Here is a 9,976-nt window from a genome sequence, read left to right as displayed (position 1 = left end):
AAGTTGTTATTTTGCAACAGGGAAACTGGAGCCAGAGAGGAGAGGGATCCGCCCATGACCATCTGGGAAATGACAATAAAGTGAAGATTGGATCCCAGAATGGCTTTCTTTCCTCCAGTCCTGTGCGATGAGAAACATCAACTCTCTGTTAGGTAAACAGCACACACGTCCATCATTCGTACTAAAGGAACACTTTTCAGGTTTCTCAGTAGAACACAGTTTGGGAAATGGTGAATAGGAGACTAATGTAAGCCCTCACTTGTTTAAAATCCAAAATATGTGGAATGAGTAACACATGATAATTTTAAGAGGGCAGAGTTCGCGTGGTATGAAACGACCGAGGAACGTATCACCTAATAAACATCTTGTAATTGAAAGGGTCCTCAGTGCCAACACTTGGACTGTTGAGACCTCCGGGACAGGCAGGGGAAAAGGAAGAAGAAGCCAAAACCAGGAGGGATCAAGGCCAAGGGAAACAATCAGGCCAGAAAACTGGGTCCAAAAGAGCATGTCTGTTCCTCGTGGCCTACTCTGGAGAGAGATGTTTAGAAACACAATTTCCCAGCATAGATGGTACTTGAAGTCAAGAGAGTGGCAGCGACATGGTCCCTAATGTTATATTTTGGAACATGACCCAAGGCGATGCCTGGGGCTGGCCTCAGGACATCCCTGTCTCCTGTTACTTCATTAGCTCACAAAGCTCTCAGTCGACAATCCGCTCAGCCCACTGTTCTGTTCTTGATCTCATGGGCCGATCCCCGTGTCCTGTTCCTGCTTCTGCAGGGTCGTGCCTCCTGCCTCTTCCACGTCGGTGTCTTTATCCTGCTAATGCGTTGTGGCAGGTGTGACAAGGAGATTATCGAAAAATGCAGGAGTATTTTATAGATGCAAATCTACACCTCGGATGCCACACTTCTTCCGATTAGCGTAAGATATTGAATAGATGGGAGTTCATTAACTAGGCAGTTTACTTTTTACCTTTACCATGGACATCAGTTTTGGTCCTCATTCAGGCAGAGTGCAACTGACTTTAGATCAGTGATTCTTGTGGGAATCTAACAAAATTAATTAATGTTACTTAAAAATTAATTTAAACATAAATAGATTTAATTTAGCCCTATCAAGAAGAATGAAATATTATGGAAGAAGACTCTGTCTGGTGGAATTAAGCTTTGGAGGACTGGAAACCACTGCAATATCTAGATATTTTTCTCACAGCCACCCAGGAACAGATTTTTGTTCTTGGGATGTTATTTCCCCATTTGGGGTCACATACGTGACAGTATTTCAGGCCTTGACATGTAACATCCGAATTGGTGTCTTGATTTAGAAAGGCATCAGGTTGTGGAGTGATTTTAGGGTTTGACTTTGGCATTCGAATTTGTCATGGAGCAGCCCCCGGAGTGACTGGTGCTTTCCATCCTTCTGGCCGGTTTCTCCATGAATGGATCTGGTTATTCATTCATTCAATCCAGCAATACACACCTGTCTTTAATGAGCACCTACTACGTGCTGCACTGTACAGGTGGTAGGGGTACAAAGAAGATAAGGTAATACAGCCTGCTGGGGAAGACACACAGACAAGCTGAGACCTACAATAAAATAGAATTTTCCCAGTGCAGTGATAACAGTTATTCTGGGAGCACTGGAAAGGAGCACCGAACAGCAGATGGGATGGAGAGAGCTGTTCAGGAAGGCTTGCTGGAGATGCTGACACCCTGAACAACATCAGAGACTTTTATGGACTAATGGTCCAGAATCAGACTGAGCCAGCTCACTTCATCTGGTCCCATCCCTGCGATTAGGAAGTGGAAGATTCAGCTGGGCAGGGCAAACAGAATAAAGCATGTTGATCCTGGCATGTTGGACTCCTAGCTGAATCATGCGTTATGTGTGTATATATAAATATATAGTGTGGATATAGTATAGATATACACTACACACACACACACACACACACACACACACACACACACACACGTGCATTGTATAGTCTGTCTACCCTTCTCCATTCCTATCCTCCTGTCCTCGTCCCCACCCCGATTCAAGGTAAGCACTGTTACCCGTCTGATGTGTGTCTTGCCATATTTTGGCTATTACAAACAAGGCTGCAATAAGCTCCCTTGCACCCAGTCTTTTTCTTTTAAAAGTGTTACATTGATTGCAAAATAATTGATGTTTATTATAGAAGCTTTGGAAAATAAAGAAGAGGACAATGACGAAAATATCAAAGAAGGGAAAAAATCCAACCATACCCTGCCTTCCAGAAACAGACACTTTCCACATTTTGGAGACTATTTCAGTTTTTTTTCTATGCAACTACATATGCTTACTTGCATACATGTGCATACACACACTTCTTTTACGACATTAGGATCACACCACGTATGCTGCTTTGTAACTTTTTTTTCTGTAAGTTGATATATTGTCAATATTTTACCATATCACTAGAGAATCCTCTTTATTTATAAAATCTTAATTGATTTCTTCCTCTGATCATGAAAATAATTCATACCCATTATGTGTGTATGTGTGTGTGTATAAAGTATGTACTGTCTTTGTATACAGATATGTCCTAATTGTAGGTTAGATTTCAGATTTAAAATATGTATTATAATTATGTATGCATATAGAGCATAATAGAAGTGAGATCATATGATACATGCTATTCAATAAATTGCATTTTTCACTAGAGACTGTATCTTGAACCAGTCAGTTTAGATAGAGCTATTTTTACATGGTTGTATGGTAGTCCATTATTCATTAATCAATCTCTTATCAATAGATTATCAATTAACAATTAACCGTAAATGGATGGGTATTTTAATTATTAACAACTCATTTTTCTTGCCAAGATTGCTGAATGAGTAACTGATCAAATATCTTTGGGCATGAATGACAACAGTTCAGTTGGAGTAACCCCTAGAAATTTCTTGTATAATTCCAAGAATGTTTGTTTCTTATAATTTCTGTGTCTCACAAAAAAATAAACCAATCCCAGTTTTTATTAAATAATTTTATTTAAATCATCTAAACGTACCATGTGTTAGATTGGTTTTTAGAGCTCTGAATGGACTGAGGGTAATTTATAAACATTATTCCATTCTCGACAAATCGTGATAAGAAGTTTCAACCCTTAGTCAAACGTTGCAATGTTTATAATTAAGGCTCAGACTAAACTTTCCTTGAATGAGAGGTATTTGACCACTAGCAATCGCAGAGTGCTTCCGGCTAAAGCAAAGACAGGCCAGTTTCACTGTTCGCAGTAAAAAAAAAAGGAGCATTGAAGTACCAGAAGCCACTTGGATGCACCCTGTTGGCAATTGATAGATTCTTGCTGACTGTGGTCCATTAGAGCTTTTTTAGGCATATATGGAGAGATGGGGGCCGAGAAAGAGCAGTCCCAGAATAAATTCTACTAGAAGGGACCATTTCTGATAAGACACACTTGAACCCAAAGAGAAGTTCCTCGACAGCTGAATGAGGGCTTTCTAACCATGAGCCATCTCTGCTCAGCTAATACCTAGACTAACATCGCCAGGAACAGCTAGACTGTCAAGGGAGACGTCCTGAACGTTGTTATTTATAAATTACACATCTGTTCAACGATGTCTTCAAATCATTTAACCAGCACGGCTTGGCACCAAGGTATCAATATTTGACCTAGAATCAGTCACCTCTGTGTCTTCTTTAGAAAAAGGTGAGGCTTTTCTTCTCTTTTCATAAGGTGTTCAAGTCCTAGGGGGTCACTTTCAGGGTCATAGGTGATAAATTATAGCAAAAACATTATTTAAAATATGTTCTTTTAGCATAATACGCTGTACCTTTCCTTATGGAAACAAAAAGTGCTCGTTATAACGTCAGTAATGTATATTTTGTTGGCTTACGAATGAAGGCCCTTATAAGCATTTAACTAAAAATACGTTATATTTATTTATTGAAGATTTATGTAAAATGTTATTGACAAAATCAAAATCATAAAAGGTGCCTCTTTGAAGCATCCCTATACAGGTTTTTTTTTTTTTTTTAATATAATTACTTATTTATTTATTTTGTCTGTGTCGGGTCTTCGTTGCTGCACTCAGGCTCTCTCTAGTTGCGGCGAGGGGGGGCTACTCTTTGTTGCAGTGCGCGGGCTTCTCATTGCGGTGGCTTCTCTTGTTGCAGAGCACGGGCTCTAGGCACGCAGGCTCAGTAGTTGTGGCACGTGGGCTCAGTAGTTGTGGCTCACAGGCTCTAGAGCGCAGGCTCAGCAGTTGTGGCTCATGGGCTTACTTGCTCTGCGGTATGTGGGATCTTCCCGGACCAGGGCTCGAACCCGTGTCCCCTGCATTGGCAGGCGGATTCTTAACCACTGTGCCACCAGAGAAGTCCCCTATACAGGTTTAAGATAAGAATAATGAAAGGCGGCTTACAAACTGATGACATTTTCAGAAAAGTATATTGATATGTAAATATATGCTAGCCAAAGCTCCTTAATGAGTGCTATTCTTAATTATGATGACCGTGAAGGAAAAATACTAGTGAAAATATCTGCTCTCTCCTGGTTAAAAACATTAACGTTTTTCCCCCCAGTAAAAGTAGAGACATTTTAGATTTTAGGACCCTCTTGGCTCCTGAAGCCTAAGGGCTGCTTTAAAAATGGCCCTTTCAGCTTTTAGCAGCAGCCAGTTTAAATCCACAACAGAGACGCCTAACGACTGTGCTTTAAATGGCAGGCCGCCATTTTGGAAAATTGTAGCTTTTTGAAAGAAGGAAAAATCTAGTAAGCCATTTAATTCACCCCCTTGGAACTAGATGTAAGTTAAGGAAACAATAAGTAGGGTGAGCAGAAAAGATGCTAAATTCCTATTTTAAAACTCTTTCAGCGTTTGGTTGAAGTGGAGTCTGTCGTGAAAGCCTCCAGAGTAGCTGTTCAAATAGAATCGTTTTAAAGAACTGAGCTTCCGTTAAAGAAGAAAGATGGGGAAAAAAAAAAGAGATAAAAATAAAAAAGATGGACGCCTTTCTGCCACTTGCATCTGGACAAGGAGAGTTAGCAGACAGCTAACGCATGGGCGACCTCAGATGGTAGAATTTGTGCACCTGACGCTATCGCAACATTGTTAATCGGCTATACTCCAATATAGAATAGAAAGTTTAAAAATAAATAAATAAGTAAATAAATAAAATGGAAAGATTTAGCAAAACAAACAAAAAAATGAAAATGTATTATAACCACGAATAAAAAAGAATGTGTGAGTGCACAGGGATATTTAAAAAAGAGGGGATGGGAGGGACTCTTTTGCACAGAAGAAAGCCAGCTTACAAACGTAAAATGAATAATAGAATTTAAAAATCACTGCTCTGGGCTTCCCTGGTGGCACAGTGGTTGAGAATCTGCCTGCCAATGCAGGGGACGTGGGTTCGAGCCCTGGTCTGGGAAGATCCCACATGCCGCGGAGCAACTGGGCCCGTGAGCCACAACTACTGAGCCTGCGCGTCTGGAGCCTGTGCTCCGCAACAAGAGAGGCCGCGACAGTGAGAGGCCCGCGCACCGCGATGAAGAGTGGCCCCCACTTGCCGCAACTGGAGAAAGCCCTCGCACAGAAACGAAGACCCAACATAGCCAAGAATGAATAAATAAATAAATGTACTATTCAATTAAAAAAAAATCACTGCTCTACAACCACCTCTATTATCAATTCAGGCAAGGATTATCAATGGATATGAAGCCCATTATGTAAATGTTTGTGGGGGAACAAGATAGTTACACAGTCTTCACGTGTTACCCACAGATGATGCGTTCAATACAAACAGGAAAAAGGTACTTTTACAATGGATAAATCTGACATATATCATGTTAAAGAAGAGGTCAGCCTTTTGCTCATCGACGATGGGATCGACGCACATGGCATGTCTGCTGATGTGATGCAAGGAAAGTAGAAACCGTCACCCACGTAGCACTGAAGCTTCCAAAGAATGTTCAACCTGATACAGTCACGAGGTAAGAATCAGAAAAATCCAGATCAGGAAACGGTCTACATCTGCAAGACAATTAGCTGGATTCTTCAAAAATATCAATGTCATGAAAGACAATAACAGACAGACCTAGGGCCTGTCCTAGGCTACAGGGGACGAAAAAGAGGCCTGGCAGCCAAAAGTAAGGTGGACTCCTTGGTTGGATTCTGGATGTCACACACACACACAACGCAGCTGTAAAGAACATTTTGATGACAATAGGGAAATTTGAATGAGGACTTAATATTCTTGTGTAATATTACATTTATTTCATGTGATAATCATGTTGTAGTTGGGAAGGAGAATGCCTTTGCTCTTAGGAGACACATAGTGGGGAGTTTAAGGTGAATTATCATGTTTGCAACTTATTTTTAAATAGTTGAGAAAAATGGAAATAAATATACACATGTGTATGTGTGTATATATATATATACAATTATGAAATACAAATATTTGGGAGAGAAATAAAGCAAAATACTAATCTGTTGAGAATTGGTAAATCTAGATGAAGGACATGTGAGTGTTCATTATATTACTGCAACATCTTTGTAGGTTTGAGAACTTTCAAAATAAAACATTGGGGAGATAAAGAAGAGTTTAAGTCTAATGGGAACTTAATTAAAACAAAGTCATTCCTTTCCTTGTAAAGGGACGTATAAACAGGCCTGGGTCACAGTGTGAATGAGATTGACTCTTCTTCCCTCACACACCTCACCTTGTTAGAGATCTGGCCTTTATGTATAGCATAAGAAATTACAATGTTCATCAAAGTTAGGGTCACTTAGCTAAAAGGAATGACAAAGATACTATCTGTTCTAATTCCTCAACTAAAGGCAAGTAATGGAAAAAACATGTTATGATTAGTAATTTTTGACTTTCCTCTTATGGCTCTCATTAATTTATCTTCGTCTCTACCCGTGAGCACTCGGGGTCAAAGCTATGTGCTGGGCACCAGGGCCACAGAGATGACCAAGATGGGGCCTGACCATCTGGAAGCCCAGCTCTCTAGTGAGAGCTAAGTCACATTGAGAAACATGTAAACACACCTTAACACTTAACGAGTTGCCCCAGCTTGTATGAATTTTTTTAAGAAATCATACTTTCATAAATTTTATAATATTAACTATTTGGTGTCTGAAGCATCAGTCTACTAATGTCTATAACAGAAAAAGGATGTGGAGGCATGGCATTCTTTGAAATTGGCAGGTTCTAGCCTTTGTTGTCTGCTGAGATGAAACTGTGGCTTGGAATGGGTGATGTAGACGTGTTTATCTCACTCTGTAGAAATGTTTATTAAAAATCTCTCAGCTCTCTCGTCAGGAGTGGCCATCTGAAAACCAAGAGTAACTCCCTTGGAGAAAGAATTTGCTTACTGAGAGATAGAAGCCAAGAGTGTCTCAAATTTGTGGCATGGTACCCTGCATGGACATAGTCCCTTAAGAAGACAGGGTTATTTCTAAGCTAAGTGGACGGAATGCAGAGGTTGATAAGACAATGGCTGTTAACATCTGTCCCATCTTCATCAGATGGTTTATGTAACCGGTCTAGCTTTCTAAGTTGGTGTTTCTTTTTTTTTAAATAATAATAATTTAAAAATTCTCATTTATTTTGAAAATGGGTAAAATTAATATTGAAATTATGATGAGGAAACATATACACTGTGTTGACATAGATACTATTCTAGTTTTCAATATATTTATCTTGACAATCCAATGTACATGATCTTTTTAAAAATATATGTATGTTTTATTTAAAATGTTTATTTTATATTGGCATACAGTTGATTAACAATGTTGTGTTAGTTTCAGGTGTAGAGCAAAGTGATTCAGTTATACATATACATGTATCTATTCTTTTTCAAATTCTTTTCCCATTTAGGTTATTACAGAATATGGAGCAGAGTTCCCTGTGCTATACAGTAGGTCCTTGTTGGTTATTTTTTTTAAAGTACAAGTTTCTTTTTTTGTATTTAAAGATTTATTTATTATTTATGTATTTATTTTTGGCTGTGTCGGTTCTTAGTTGCAGCACACGGGATCTTCGTTGAGGTGTGCAGGATCTTTCGTTGTGGCGCGGGCTCTTCGTTGTGGTGCATGGGCTTCTCTCTAGTTGTCGTGTGCAGGCTTCAGGGCGTGTGAGCTCAGTAGTTGTGGCGCACGGGCTTAGTTGCCCCGAGGCATGTGGGATCTTAGTTCCCTGACCAGGGATTGAACCCCTGTCCCCTGCATTGTAAGGCGGATTCTTTACCCTGGACCACCAGGGAAGTCCCTGGTTATCTATTTTATTTTATTTATTTATTTACTTATTTATATTTTTGGCTGTGTTGGGTCTTCGTTGCTGCACGCGGGCTTTCTCTAGTTGTGGTGAGTGGGGGCTACTCTTCGTTGCGGTGTGCGGGCTTCTCATTGCCGTGGCTTCTCTTGTTGCGGAGCATGGGCTCTAGCTGCGTGGGCTCAGTAGTTGCGGTGTGCGGGCTCAGTAGTTGTGGCTCACGGGCTCAGTTGCTCCTCAGCATGTGAGATCTTCCCAGACCAGGGATTGAACCTGTGTGCCCTGCATTGGCAGGCAGATTCTTAACCACTGAGCCACCAGGGAAGTCCCCCTGGTTATCTATTTTAAATATAGCAGTGTATATATGTCAATTCCAAACTCCCAGTTTATCCCTCCCCCCATCCTTTTCCCCTGGTAACCATAAGTTTGTCCTCTAAGTCCGTGAGTCTGTTTCTGTTTTGTAAATAAGTTCATTTGTATCATTTTTTTTAAGATTCCGCATATAAGTGATATCATATGATATTTGTCTTCCTCTTTCTGACTCACTTCACTTAGTGTGATAATCTCCGGGTCCATCCATGTTGCTGCAAATGGTACTATTTCATTCTTTTTTATGGCTAATGTTCCGTTGTATATATGTACCACATCTTTTTTTATCCATTCCTCTGTCGATGGACATTTTTAATTCAATAAAAATGTATCGAGCACCAGTGAAATGTCAACACTATGTTAGATACTGGGAATGCAAAAATAAATAAAACTAATTTCCCACCTTGGAAGAAACTACAGACCCTCGAGATGAAGGGAAAGAGGAAGCAGACACGTAAACTAAATAAGTGTAAAGGTGCTATTCATCCTATAATAGAAATACAGGGCTTCCCTGGTGGCGCAGTGGTTGAGAATCTGCCTGCCAATGCAGGGGACACGGGTTCTAGCCCTAGTCTGGGAAGATCCCACATGCCGCGGAGCAACTGGGCCCGTGAGCCACAATTACTGAGCTTGCGCGTCTGGAGCCTGTGCTCCGCAACAAGAGAGGCCGCGATAGTGAGAGGCCCGCGCACCGCGATGAAGAGTGGTCCCCGCTTGCCACAACTAGAGAAAGCCCTCGCACGAAACAAAGACCCAACACAGCCATAAATAAATAAATTAATTAATTAATAAAGAGTGGGTGAAGGACTGAGAGTCATCAGAGGGGACCCTGAAACCCAAGAGTACCTGACCCTCCTTCACATCACAAGTGAACTCAATTGAGAGTCTTAACTGGTAGGACTGTTTAGGGTCCAGAGTGTATCCAAAGGCAGACAGCCAGCAGAGGGTCGCTACCATAGTGCCATCTTACAGCTACCTGGTATGTCTCCATTCAGACACTGATGTATTAGAAAAAGCTCTGGAATTAGCAAAGCTGGATTGAGTTCCAATTCTTCCATTTGTCATATGACCTTGGGCATGGCGTTTAACTTCCGAGCCTCGGGTTTTCATCCGTTAAATTGGGACTGGGGTAGCGTATAATGCCTGTTATACCTATTTCATGGGGTTGTGGACAGTCAGATAACACATTTGGTAATGATTTGTGAACTGCAAAGTGCATTAGAATTGAAGGGCTCTATAATCACTCTTGGAGCTTTGGAGTTTACCTCGGCTGATATTCTTGGACCAGAATGGAAATGGAGTAAATCAGCGCAAATTGGGGCCAGAGTGTGTACAA

The sequence above is a fragment of the Balaenoptera physalus genome (assembly GCF_965194825.1).
Source record: "Balaenoptera physalus genome assembly, chromosome: 1".
In the NCBI taxonomy this organism is placed as follows: Eukaryota; Metazoa; Chordata; class Mammalia; order Artiodactyla; family Balaenopteridae; genus Balaenoptera; species Balaenoptera physalus.
Note: the sequence above shows the minus strand (reverse complement) of the source record.